At 38.5% G+C, this 14,404-nt stretch overlaps 1 pseudogene; it reads left to right on the forward strand.

Annotated features, from left to right (window-relative positions):
* Nucleotides 1-3,853: 3,853 nt before the first annotated feature.
* On the forward strand, nt 3,854-8,435 carry LOC117440588 (cell surface A33 antigen-like; annotated as a pseudogene).
* The last annotated feature ends 5,969 nt before the right edge of the window (nt 8,436-14,404 follow it).

Here is a 14,404-nt window from a genome sequence, read left to right on the forward strand (position 1 = left end):
CTTCTGTGTGCTCGTTCTCTTCTGTGTTTAAACGTGGGTCAACTTGTTACCAAGTGCGCTCAAAGATTAACAACATGCACCAATAAAGAACAATCAATATGTATGTCTGTGCTATTGGATTTCAGAGAGGAAATAAGAAAATGATTAGAGTGCTTAAAAATTATATGGTATCACATGTGTAAATGGGTTACATTTTTTTGTTAAAAATACATACATGTTGTTAGATGTATCTTATAGTCCCATACTGTTTGTTTGTAATGATTTGTTTAAAAAAAAAAAAGGTTCTGAACTTGCATCAAGATAAACATGTTTTTTGCTTTTGTCTTTGACCATATTTAACTGGTTAACTTAGGAGTTGGATTGCTGTCTTTCACATCATTTATTTATATTTATTTAATTTTGTCAAATATATCCATCCTTTTCTGAATTGAGAAAAGTGGTTGTCACATTTTAAGTTCCAGGACAGTAAGGAGAGATAATGTAATGTCAAGGCTGAAAGGGATGAACATCTAAGTGTCTGACAAACAATGACCATGGGATGAAATCACATAATGTCTGCACCTTCAGATTGCAGATATTTGACCAATCTGCAATTGAGTCTTTCGACCTTTTACATGCAGGAGACAGAAACAGTGTGAAAGTGCTGTTAAAATTGGAAAATTGATCTACCACACAAGTCTGAAGGAAATCGACAGGCAGGCTCCGTCTAGGTACAGAACAAAGCAGGGCATCATTATGCTGTACCTGCTGCTGAAGGTGATTATTATTCAGGCTATACAGTATAAGTCACTCTTTCTATCTCTAATACTTCATATTGACGGTTTTGTGTGCTTTTCAGTTTTTTGACGACAAGCTCGACGTCCAAACAGCCTTTTAACGATTTTTTTTGTGATTTTACCCCTTGTTGTCTGAGTTATTGAAATCTGTCATTAGAAATGATCCTGGTAGGGATAAATGTATCAATTGAAAAACAGTAAATTGTTATCACAGACTGAATACTTTTTCAGCATGCCTTATACTGTGTGTTGCAATAGACTGCGGCCCTGAAGAGGATGGGTTTAGATATGATGATCAAATGGACTGCTTTTATCAAAATAGATTTTGTGACAATACTAAGAGCCCACAGCCATGCCACACAATGCTCTGTAAAACAGCACCTCTACTACGTATGCTTTGAGCTAAATGATAATGTCACTGTGTTGGAATGCTCACGGTGATGAAGTTCGGATGTTTAACAGGTATATTATTTAACCAGTTAAGAATGTTAGTTTGCGTATACCTTTTCTGAATTTGCACTTAACATACAGTAAAGTGGAGGCTTATAACATCAGTAATAGTTTGCAAGTATTTGGGTATGATTCAGAAGGGATATCATAGTTTTTAACAGAAGATGGCGTTACATGACAAGTTAAGGGATTACAAAAGTTAATTATTTTGTGGGGGACATAAATGTTACAGTGCCAAATATCATGCCAAACAATCTAAAGTAAAATCTAATTTCATTAGGTTTACCTGTATGTCTACCAATGTCTGTACAAAATAGTTTGTCAAGCCATCGAGATGTCAAGATATTTCTCTGGTTAAGAGAAACCTTTGACCTGTTGGTTATGAACAGTCAGGCAATCCTCCAAGTTGACAGGGTGTATCCTCTGAACACCGTGAAAGACTTAACCAAATTATATGTGATTCCATCCAAAATGTGTAAAAATATCTCTATCTGTACCAAATTGGTGGTCCGGTCAAATGGCATTGCCATAGCCACACAGCATATATATATGAGCAAACTGTTATTATTGTACTTATTGTAAGTCGCTTTTGGATAAACTGTACCTCTTTTAAAAGGGCACGATGAGAAGCAGTGCTTAGTTAAAATCAAATCATTTGATACTATGACCTGTGTAGTCCCAAAATGGCTGAATGTGTTAACCTGTGAGTGAGTCATGTTGTTCTCCTGGTGAGTGTTATGGGATGTGATATTTTCACAGACTGACTGGTTGAATTTACCTGATCTCCTGCTGGGTCCTCATCCTGTTATGACCCAGGGGGTTACTGCAGTAAGTGATGTCTCTATGGGTCCTCAGCTGCCTCTGGGTAATGGGACTTCACAGGTATCAGAAATGAAAAAGGACTAACAAGGAGACCACTTCAGTGTTACAGGTGGAGCTCTGAAATACACTTCAACACAGACATGACAGATACAAACAGGGAAACAACAAATGAAATCCAGCAGGGTGTAATGTGCCACAGAGAGAGAACATCGTTAATCCCTGTTCATCGCTGTAGTTTGTTAACAGCTGCCAGGCAATTTTAAGTGGTTTAATGTGTGAGAAAGAACATAAAAGTGTTGTGGGGTCCGGAGTCATTATGTGGAGGCAAGATAAGACTGCCGGGAGCACAAGAGTGGAAATTGGTTTTTAGTGTTAAGCAGTGGAGTAGGAGGGGATGGGAAATAAAAGGAAACCTGGAGGGGAGGTTTCCTGGGAAAAATACAAATGTACATGAATTTACATAAAAATATACAAATACATATATATACAGATGTACATAAGTGGAGAAAAAAACATCTCACATATATTATTTTCCTTTTATGAAAGGGCTTCAAGCTTTGTGAAGATACAGGCACATACTGTCACATGAAATGCAAACAAAAGATTAATGATGCTCAGACACTTGCTGCCTATCTCTTAGCAGACGTGCACAGTTTTATCTTTTTTGCAATCCCCTGACTGTAATGATGAATGTCTCAAAATGCTACATTGAACCCCTTGCACAAAAAGCTGCAAACAAGAATGTAACAGTCCTCCGAGGGAGCATGTTACAATGAAGCATATTAAAATGTTACTTATGTTCAATATGATTCTAATGTGTGTGTCATAAAAAAGCTTTTACTACTGGAATCTGCAAATAGCAACATTATTTATAATTCCCCTTATGCACTACTAGTGGACATTTTTAAATTGACATAATGTTATCTTCTCTCTTTATGGAGATTGTGTAACCATGTAAATGCATACGAATATTTCCATTGAATTAAAATGTGGTTGGTTTTAGTTATGGGGGACATAGGTACCCCTCATAAACATGCCTATCCTGGCTCCTAAATAGTGGGTATGAGATCACCATTGACATCAGGACATTATGTAGGCCTTGTAACTGATGTGTGATCTTGCTTGAATTGAATATATCTGCACTTTCTTTGTTCAGAGTTTGATTATTTATGTTTTTTGCACTTATTGTAAGTCGCTTTGGATAAAAAGTATATGTCATGTAATGTAATGTTATGAGGGTAATTATGGAACAGGTTCGCTTGAAAGGTTTTCCTGAAATTCCCACTGTTCTTTCGTTATTTTTCTCTTGCTGTTTCGTTGTTGCCTCCAGGTGAGGCATACTCGTCTAACCAGTCTGACAGGACCAAACGCTTCTCTTGTTCCAACATCAGTTGATCGCTGCCCCACCCACACAGTCAAATGTTTGGTTTTCACAACCTAAACGTCCCTATTCCTTCTCTCATGCAACATAAAGCGGACTAGTCAACGATACAAGTCTAAAACATTAAAAGTTATAAGCCTACTTTAGAGGATTCTCGTTAATCAATTTGGGTCGATTTGGAAACAGTATTGCTGATGTTAAATCAACCCTCAGAAAACGTCCAGCCAAGGAGTAGGCTATCTCAAAAGACTGAAGTATAGACACATGCATTTGGGGCAAGCAGTCACACGCCAGGTGGGTGGGTAAAGAATGTTACCTGCAGGAGCTGCAGCGATTGGCTGTGGGAGCTGTCAGTCACTCGTACGCGGCGGGCGCACCCATTGGGCGCATCACTCTCAAGTCTCTGTGGGGTTTCGATGCATTGCAAGTAGGCCTCTGGTCAGCTGCGGTTCCCTGTTTGATTTAAGAGCAAACAACCACTCAAAGAATAACCAGTGAGTTAGTTTGAGAAAATTAAAGCCTTGGCAATGGAGAGGAGGATGTATACATTGACTCTGCTATCTCTGGGTGAGTATTCCTTCTGCAAGAAAAAAACGTTTGCTTCCTTTCCTTTGCACCTTACCGAGCTGCCACACCTGTTTACGTTCCTTCAGGTATTCGGAGACCGAGCATAGCTACCTGCTTATGCGGGCGACATGGGTGATTGGGCTGTGGACAAGTAATCAGTTCAAATGAATGATACAAAAATAAGCTTAGTAAAATTTACAAATCTTGGGAAGATCCTGAATTCAACATTATCAATAGTCACATCCCAGGTTTGGAGTTGCCTTTTGTCAAGGCATGGTTTCTAAAAATGCATACGAGACTTATTTCAAGATGATGGGTATCATCATTAAAAAAAACTAAATATTGATTACTTTCAGGGTAAAATACCAATGTATCTTTTCTATGTACAAACACTTTTCCAGATTGGCGTTTTGATTTGTTTGATAGATGGTAGCCTACACAATCAAACGATATCAACATAAATTCAGTTTACTTTCTTTGAAGGATCAGAAAACGAGAAATATTAACGAACCTGTGATTTATTTATTTTTACAACGGACTTGTTTTGTTTGTGTATGTGCATGGGAGGGGTGGGTGGGGTAATACGTTATTTGTGCAATTCTGGTTTGCTGCTGAATCATCCCCAGTGAAGACACACTTTACACAGATGCCGTAATGTGTGATAAACATTATAAATTCACTGCGGTTTTACTTTTTTAAATAAATGACAAGCACTTCAAGCCTTATTGTGATAACCAGTATTCTCCTTTTTTCAATGTGACAGTGTTGTCAGGTGTCGGTGCCGTTTTTGTGAGCATCCCCGAGAAAGTATATGAGTTTGCCAGGGGGGACAACATCACAATACCCTGCACCTTAACCAAAAGGCCCCCCCTAAATATGTTGTCATTTTATGGTCTGTTGAAGCTGCAGTAGTTGGTGCTAAAGAGGTAAGATACTACAATGTGTTTATGTGTGTGCATGAGTATGTTTCTTTATTATCTGATAAGAAGAGTTTTTCCCCCTATTTTACTGTTCCTCTGATGCACTTGTTTTCTTGAAGATCAACATCGTCACCTATTATTCTGATGATGATACCACTGACATAAAAGCGCTGTATGAGGGTCGGTTGTCCCTGGATGTAGATGTTCCCGCGGGGAAGGCCAACCTGAAACTCTCCAACATCAAACTAGAAGACAACAAGTTGTTTGAGTGTCGTCTTCTGATCCCTTTAGATGATGAGGGCACCCCAGCCGCCACTACACGTTTGGTGGTTCTAGGTAACATTTTATTTGTTTAAAAATAATGATTCTGCATTTAAGTGTTCATAGGTGCAAGGACTAGCATCTTGTATGTTGGATTTGGCATACCATACAGTATAATATCAGGTGTCATACTATAACTTTGAAAGATGTTTAAGTTCAGTCAGTATTGTTCTTTGCATTTAAATGTTCTCTAATCCATTGCAAAATGGCCTGCAAATAAAAAAAAAGTGTAAATCAACATGTGAAAGTAGATCCTCAAAAGGTCTCTTCCTGTTTTAACCATTTTGCCACCTGCTACTTTGTTGCCAGGCGGAAGCGATATGTTTCAACAATCATTCTCCACATTAACGGCCTAAATAGAAAAAAAAGTGTATAATTTTGTATTCTCTAATAATATATTCTTCTCATGATGTAATAGATTCTGCACTCTATATTTCATCTGAAGACATATTTTCAAGGACAAATTACACTTATTTTTTTCTTCTAGTGGCTCCATCTACTCCCAATCTGCAAGATGCAGGGTAAGGCAGAGTACGGCAAGAACGTCAACCTGACCTGCCTGTCTAAGGAAGGTTCCCCTACACCCACCTATACATGGCAAAGTCAAGATGTCAGGAGCATGCCTCGTGTTCGTGACCCCAGAACCACAGACAGTAAGTGTCATTGTCTGTCTGGCCTATCAACACTTTATCTTTATTGTTAATATTGATTTAGTCCTCTTGTATCTCAACAGGGCCTTCCTGGCCCTATATACGAGATCTCTTCTTCGAAGGAGTCCTGGTCAAAATGACAGCACTAGTTTACCTTGTCAAATCACTACAATGCATGGAAACAATGCAAAAGAAAGAGTAAAACATGTGATTCACATAGTCAAAGATAAAGTCAACTGCATCTCATACAGGGTTTATGTACTTCTGCAAATGTATGGTCTGTGGTGTCAGCATCACTGTAGCCCATACGTCCCTGCATCTCTAATGTGGAATCCGACCCATAATAATGCAAGTTTAGATATTTAAACATTTTAAATAATCAAATACATGCTTTCATAACAAATAAATAATACAAAATAAATATTTCAATTTCTTAGTTTTGAAAAAAATGATTGAACTTCTTTTTCTTTCTTCTTTAAAAATAAAGAAAAGTATTGTGAAGAATATGTAGTCAATTAAAAGATAAAATCATTATGGCAGTGATGTGCATAATGTGACCATCTCTTTGTCTTTCAGAGGGAGGCATACTGTCTCTGTATAATATCTCCAAAGATACATCTGGATACTACATCTGCACCTCAACAAACAAAATCCGCTCTGCTTCCTGCAACATCACCCTCACAGTCATGCCACGTGAGAAAAACTTTCTAATAGCAGATTTGTATACGAAAATTGTTGTGAGAAGAGAACTGAGTATTCCCAATAAAAACATTATTGTTCTTCCACTCCTACAGCTTCCATGAACATTGGGTCCACTGCAGGAATCATTGGTGGAGTGGTTGCCCTGTTGATAGTACTCATCATCGTCATCTATTGCTGCTGCTGCAGAGGAAGAAGAAGAAGAAGGAGGAGGAATACACAATGGGGTGTAAAGATGTTCTCCCTTACACTGACTGAACAAGATTGCTGTTATATGATAACCGGAAAAATCAGACAGCCTTCTGTCAACCGAGAAACATACTCGCTGAAACATATTTAAAAAAGAATATTATAACAGCAGACTACATGTTTGTACCAAAACACTTCCAAAACCTGCTTATTACCAACAGACCTTTATGAAAAAGGAAGCTGCAAGTCAATGTTTCACATAAATAAGCTTCAGAAACTTCTTCTGATATACACAGCCATATTCGCTCCATTTGGACAAATGTTCAAGTCATGTTTATTTCTGTATCTCTAGCTCTAGTCTTGCCAATGTGGCTAATAGATCATTTGGATCAGATAACAGGTGCTGTTGGCCTAGGCAGTTGACAATGGTGCTTATGTGAAAGGTTCAAGCTTTTTTTAATATTACGTTTTTGTTTTTGTTTTGGCAAGACTACATTAAATATTTCAAGAACCAACCCGATTCAGCTAAGCTGGTTTCAAGGCAGCTAGTCTTCGGTGAAAGCTAATTTTCCAGGAGAACATTGCCATAGAAAAAAATAACAATAGCTGACTGTTATGTGTTCCCTTTCCAGAGTTCGTGAGGAAGAGTTCAGTGACAAAGAGCCAGCTAGGAATGGTGATGGTCGCCGTCCTGATGGGCACGAGGACCCCAAGGTTATGATGACTCCAGCGTGAGGAGGAGCCCTGTTGAGCGCAACGACCGCAACGAGGAACGGAGTGAGCGCGACTACGGATCGCCACAAGGATAATGAGGATGGGCGCAGCGATTATAACGGACCGTCGCAGCGACTATGACGAGATCGGCGCAGCGACTACGACGATCGACGCAGTGACTTACGGCATCGGCGCGACAGGCCGAGTGACCCGCAATGAGCGTTACGATGACGACCCCCACCATGATGACCGAAGAGACCGTCGATTCTGATGTTGTGATGACCGAAGAGACCGTCGTTCTGATGTTGATGACCGCTATGATGACCGAAGAGACCGTCGTTCTGATGTTGATGACCGCTATGATGAGCCCTATGATGATCGTGACAGACCACCAGTGCCAGCCAATAAGCCAACTAGGAGGCAAAATGACGAGTAAAGCATCCAACCTGTATCAACTGCCTTCTTCCAACTTCTGGTTTATCTCCTTGGGCTTTACTCCAATGGCAGCCAGTAATCTCACACTCAAGGTGTGACCTGATTGGCTAAAACGCCACAACTATACTAACATTTAGTGGGAGCATAATCTGTCCTTTTTAGGGTGAAGTTGTTTTTGAGAGGATCATTTGAAGAAGAGCAGGAAGCAAAATGGCAGCCACAAAGCCTATCTGATCCATTTTAAACAGAGTGGGCTGGGTCAGCCTAGGGCATGATCTGTATTTTTTTTTTATACCAAAACGCATGTCATACCCCCAGAAAAAAGTTTTTCTAATCAAGAAATTAGCTGGTATTTTATCTTTAAACTCAACAACACCATTGCATTGTTGCATAACAACATGCTGAAGCAAGGCCTTGTTATGTGTGGTTTCTGCTGTTGGGTGTAACTGGTGGTGGTTTTTCTTTTCTTTTTTTTGGAACCTACCTCCACACAAAATACTTCAATTTTTCTCACACGAATGATGTGTTTTTTCAGTTAGACACCGTCAATACTTGTATAGTATACTGAGCCTGTTAAATGTCCTCCCTATTTGGTGCGTCTAATTTTTCAAACCATGACATTAGAAACTAGAACTAGAACTTATTTTTCTTCTTCTTTTTTTTAAATCACAAATTAAATTAGCATTATTTAATACAGATTTTTCTATAATTGAACATGTGCAGTATAAAACATCCTTTACCATGCCACCTTCAAAGTTGTTGTTCTTATGTTTTTAATAGGTTCCTATTAAATGATGGCAAATGTACAAAATACTACTATTTTATCTCAACAATGGTAATGTTATCTGTTTTATATTTGGATTTATGTTGTGAACATTGTGTGATGCATTCCATTCCTGAATTATGCTGTAAAAATTAAACTTAAATAAAAAAACAACTTTTTTCTACTATGAAACTTGAACACTAGGTGGCAACAGTACACCAAACAATGTACGGTAATCCTCTATGATCACATGATGTAATTGATGGCAGGTGAAAACTAAAATATATTAGGCCTAGTGCCGGTTGAAGTATTATTTATTTATGTAATGTAGTGGATTCATTAAAGTCCTAACTTCTTTTATTACCCTCCCTCCATCACCGCCACTATCCATTGTCTGGAAAGAGCGTCTCTGCGGCGTGAAGTTACAGGGCGAGGCAGGCAACTAGTGCAGGGATCATTTGGACTTCAAAATAAAACGGTAAAATGTAACCTCAATAACATACAAGCAAGCAGCTGGATATTATTTTCATTGATGCCTAAAGTCTATTGACATAACCCACCTCATCTTTCAAACGATGCTAACACGTTTTTGGCTAGGACTCGTCTCTTGGCTATGTTGTTTTTTAATATTTGCCATTTTGTTCCAATATTGGATGGGGATTGGTGGTACTGTGTAAAATGTCGCTGGGTAACATAAACTACACTGTTTTCTAGCAACTGAACTTGACAACATTATGTTCTCATTAAATGATGGCAAATGTACAAAATACTACTATTTTATCTCAACAATGGTAATGTTATCTGTTTTATATTTGGATTTATGTTGTGAACATTGTGTGATGCATTCCATTCCTGAATTATGCTGTAAAAATTAAACTTAAATAAAAAACAACTTTTTTCTACTATGAAACTTGAACACTAGGTGGCAACAGTACACCAAACAATGTACGGTAATCCTCTATGATCCATGATGTAATTGATGGCAGGTGAATTTTCTAATTTTTGCGTACACACAGTTATTCGTTTGATAAACCAAGAAATGACTGGGGTTAATAAAGATGTTCCTGCAGAAATAACGAAGTGGCCAAAGATCAGAAATAATGAGAGGAATAACTGACACATGCAACACACACACGCACACGCACACACACACACACACACACACACACACACACACACACACACACACACACACACACACAGCTATTATGTATTTTTCCGTTTCTTCTCTCGTGTTTCAAACGGATTTTCATTTATTTAAATTAAAGCATTTTGAAACATAGACTTTTAAACATTATAGGCCTTCCCAATTAAAAAATGTCCACTGACATCTTACTGTTGATATTGCTCATTTCATTCAAAATATGACAGTGATTTATTGTCCCCCAGGCTAAACTATTATTGTCATAAGACAATATCAGTTTGAAATAAAAATGGTAGTACATTTCTTTTATCAATGTATTACTTACACGTGTCCGCAGCATTTAACAGAAGCACTTCGTTGTCATGCATACTCCTCGATCATGCTTAAATATTTGCTTCCCATCGCAGTAATAAAACATAAAATGTGCACGCTCAATATGCCTTCATTTAGCTCTCAAGAGACAAAACAAGAAAACATTTGGATAATTTGGCTTACTTCAGGGCCATTATAAAGGGAGCAGACAAAAGGCTCAACAATAACAGAAAACAGTAGCCTACCTGTCAGCAGAGAGGGCGGTAAGAGTGAACACAGACACCCCGACCGAGGTGAGCTGAATGAAGGGGATGACTTTACAGCCCACTCTCCCGAACAGCCACTCCTCTGACAGGTAGCGGCTGGCATCCACCGGAGCGCAGGTCACCAGCAGTAAAACGTCCCCGAGCGCAAGGCTGGACATGAAGAGATTGGGCACATTTCGGACGGATTTGGCCGAGCAAAAGGTCTTGATAAGCGTAATGTTGCCGATAAGCCCCAACACGCTGATAACACCGTAAACTGAAGCGATGACCACGCCGGTGAACCACATCGTCCGTGCCGAACTTTGGAGAGCAGTGACGCTGCGCGACGCCTTAGTACAGATGATCCATCTCCCCCGCGACCACTCAACAGGTTTTCTCTAGTATAATATTTAACGCAAGGACACATGAACAGGTCCTTTGGGGTTTCAGAAAAGCAAAACTTCTGTGTGCTCGTTCTCTTCTGTGTTTAAACGTGGGTCAACTTGTTACCAAGTGCGCTCAAAGATTAACAACATGCACCAATAAAGAACAATCAATATGTATGTCTGTGCTATTGGATTTCAGAGAGGAAATAAGAAAATGATTAGAGTGCTTAAAAATTATATGGTATCACATGTGTAAATGGGTTACATTTTTTTGTTAAAAATACATACATGTTGTTAGATGTATCTTATAGTCCCATACTGTTTGTTTGTAATGATTTGTTTAAAAAAAAAAAAGGTTCTGAACTTGCATCAAGATAAACATGTTTTTTGCTTTTGTCTTTGACCATATTTAACTGGTTAACTTAGGAGTTGGATTGCTGTCTTTCACATCATTTATTATATTTATTTAATTTTGTCAAATATATCCATCCTTTTCTGAATTGAGAAAAGTGGTTGTCACATTTTAAGTTCCAGGACAGTAAGGAGAGATAATGTAATGTCAAGGCTGAAAGGGATGAACATCTAAGTGTCTGACAAACAATGACCATGGGATGAAATCACATAATGTCTGCACCTTCAGATTGCAGATATTTGACCAATCTGCAATTGAGTCTTTCGACCTTTTACATGCAGGAGACAGAAACAGTGTGAAAGTGCTGTTAAAATTGGAAAATTGATCTACCACACAAGTCTGAAGGAAATCGACAGGCAGGCTCCGTCTAGGTACAGAACAAAGCAGGGCATCATTATGCTGTACCTGCTGCTGAAGGTGATTATTATTCAGGCTATACAGTATAAGTCACTCTTTCTATCTCTAATACTTCATATTGACGGTTTTGTGTGCTTTTCAGTTTTTTGACGACAAGCTCGACGTCCAAACAGCCTTTTAACGATTTTTTTGTGATTTTACCCCTTGTTGTCTGAGTTATTGAAATCTGTCATTAGAAATGATCCTGGTAGGGATAAATGTATCAATTGAAAAACAGTAAATTGTTATCACAGACTGAATACTTTTTCAGCATGCCTTATACTGTGTGTTGCAATAGACTGCGGCCCTGAAGAGGATGGGTTTAGATATGATGATCAAATGGACTGCTTTTATCAAAATAGATTTTGTGACAATACTAAGAGCCCACAGCCATGCCACACAATGCTCTGTAAAACAGCACCTCTACTACGTATGCTTTGAGCTAAATGATAATGTCACTGTGTTGGAATGCTCACGGTGATGAAGTTCGGATGTTTAACAGGTATATTATTTAACCAGTTAAGAATGTTAGTTTGCGTATACCTTTTCTGAATTTGCACTTAACATACAGTAAAGTGGAGGCTTATAACATCAGTAATAGTTTGCAAGTATTTGGGTATGATTCAGAAGGGATATCATAGTTTTTAACAGAAGATGGCGTTACATGACAAGTTAAGGGATTACAAAAGTTAATTATTTTGTGGGGGACATAAATGTTACAGTGCCAAATATCATGCCAAACAATCTAAAGTAAAATCTAATTTCATTAGGTTTACCCTGTATGTCTACCAATGTCTGTACAAATAGTTTGTCAAGCCATCGAGATGTCAAGATTATTTCTCTGGTTAAGAGAAACCTTTGACCTGTTGGTTATGAACAGTCAGGCAATCCTCCAAGTTGACAGGGTGTATCCTCTGAACACCGTGAAAGACTTAACCAAATTATATGTGATTCCATCCAAAATGTGGTAAAAAATATCTCTATCTGTACCAAATTGGTGGTCCGGTCAAATGGCATTGGCCATAGCCACACAGCATATAATATGAGCAAACTGTTATTATTGTACTTATTGTAAGTCGCTTTGGATAAACTGTACCTCTTTTAAAAGGGCACGATTGAGAAGCAGTGCTTAGTTTAAAATCAAATCATTTGATACTATGACCTGTGTAGTCCCAAAATGGCTGAATTGTGTTAACCTGTGAGTGAGTCATGTTGTTCTCCTGGTGAGTGTTATGGGATGTGATATTTTCACAGACTGACTGGTTGAATTTACCTGATCTCCTGCTGGGTCCTCATCCTGTTATGACCCAGGGGGTTACTGCAGTAAGTGATGTCTCTATGGGTCCTCAGCTGCCTCTGGGTAATGGGACTTCACAGGTATCAGAAATGAAAAAGGACTAACAAGGAGACCACTTCAGTGTTACAGGTGGAGCTCTGAAATACACTTCAACACAGACATGACAGATACAAACAGGGAAACAACAAATGAAATCCAGCAGGGTGTAATGTGCCACAGAGAGAGAACATCGTTAATCCCTGTTCATCGCTGTAGTTTGTTAACAGCTGCCAGGCAATTTTAAGTGGTTTAATGTGTGAGAAAGAACATAAAAAGTGTTGTGGGGTCCGGAGTCATTATGTGGAGGCAAGATAAGACTGCCGGGAGCACAAGAGTGGAAATTGGTTTTTAGTGTTAAGCAGTGGAGTAGGAGGGGATGGGAAATAAAAGGAAACCTGGAGGGGAGGTTTCCTGGGAAAAATACAAATGTACATGAATTTACATAAAAATATACAAATACATATATATACAGATGTACATAAGTGGAGAAAAAAACATCTCACATATATTATTTTCCTTTTATGAAAGGGCTTCAAGCTTTGTGAAGATACAGGCACATACTGTCACATGAAATGCAAACAAAAGATTAATGATGCTCAGACACTTGCTGCCTATCTCTTAGCAGACGTGCACAGTTTTATCTTTTTTGCAATCCCCTGACTGTAATGATGAATGTCTCAAAATGCTACATTGAACCCCTTGCACAAAAGCTGCAAACAAGAATGTAACAGTCCTCCGAGGGAGCATGTTACAATGAAGCATATTAAAATGTTACTTATGTTCAATATGATTCTAATGTGTGTGTCATAAAAAAGCTTTTACTACTGGAATCTGCAAATAGCAACATTATTTATAATTCCCCTTATGCACTACTAGTGGACATTTTTAAATTGACATAATGTTATCTTCTCTCTTTATGGAGATTGTGTAACCATGTAAATGCATACGAATATTTCCATTGAATTAAAATGTGGTTGGTTTTAGTTATGGGGGACATAGGTACCCCTCATAAACATGCCTATCCTGGCTCCTAAATAGTGGGTATGAGATCACCATTGACATCAGGACATTATGTAGGCCTTGTAACTGATGTGTGATCTTGCTTGAATTGAATATATCTGCACTTTCTTTGTTCAGAGTTTGATTATTTATGTTTTTTGCACTTATTGTAAGTCGCTTTGGATAAAAAGTATATGTCATGTAATGTAATGTTATGAGGGTAATTATGGAACAGGTTCGCTTGAAAGGTTTTCCTGAAATTCCCACTGTTCTTTCGTTATTTTTCTCTTGCTGTTTCGTTGTTGCCTCCAGGTGAGGCATACTCGTCTAACCAGTCTGACAGGACCAAACGCTTCTCTTGTTCCAACATCAGTTGATCGCTGCCCCACCCACACAGTCAAATGTTTGGTTTTCACAACCTAACGTCCCTATTCCTTCTCTCATGCAACATAAAGCGGACTAGTCAACGATACAAGTCTAAAACATT

The sequence above is a fragment of the Pseudochaenichthys georgianus genome, chromosome 3 (assembly GCF_902827115.2).
Source record: "Pseudochaenichthys georgianus chromosome 3, fPseGeo1.2, whole genome shotgun sequence".
NCBI lineage: Eukaryota > Metazoa > Chordata > Actinopteri > Perciformes > Channichthyidae > Pseudochaenichthys > Pseudochaenichthys georgianus.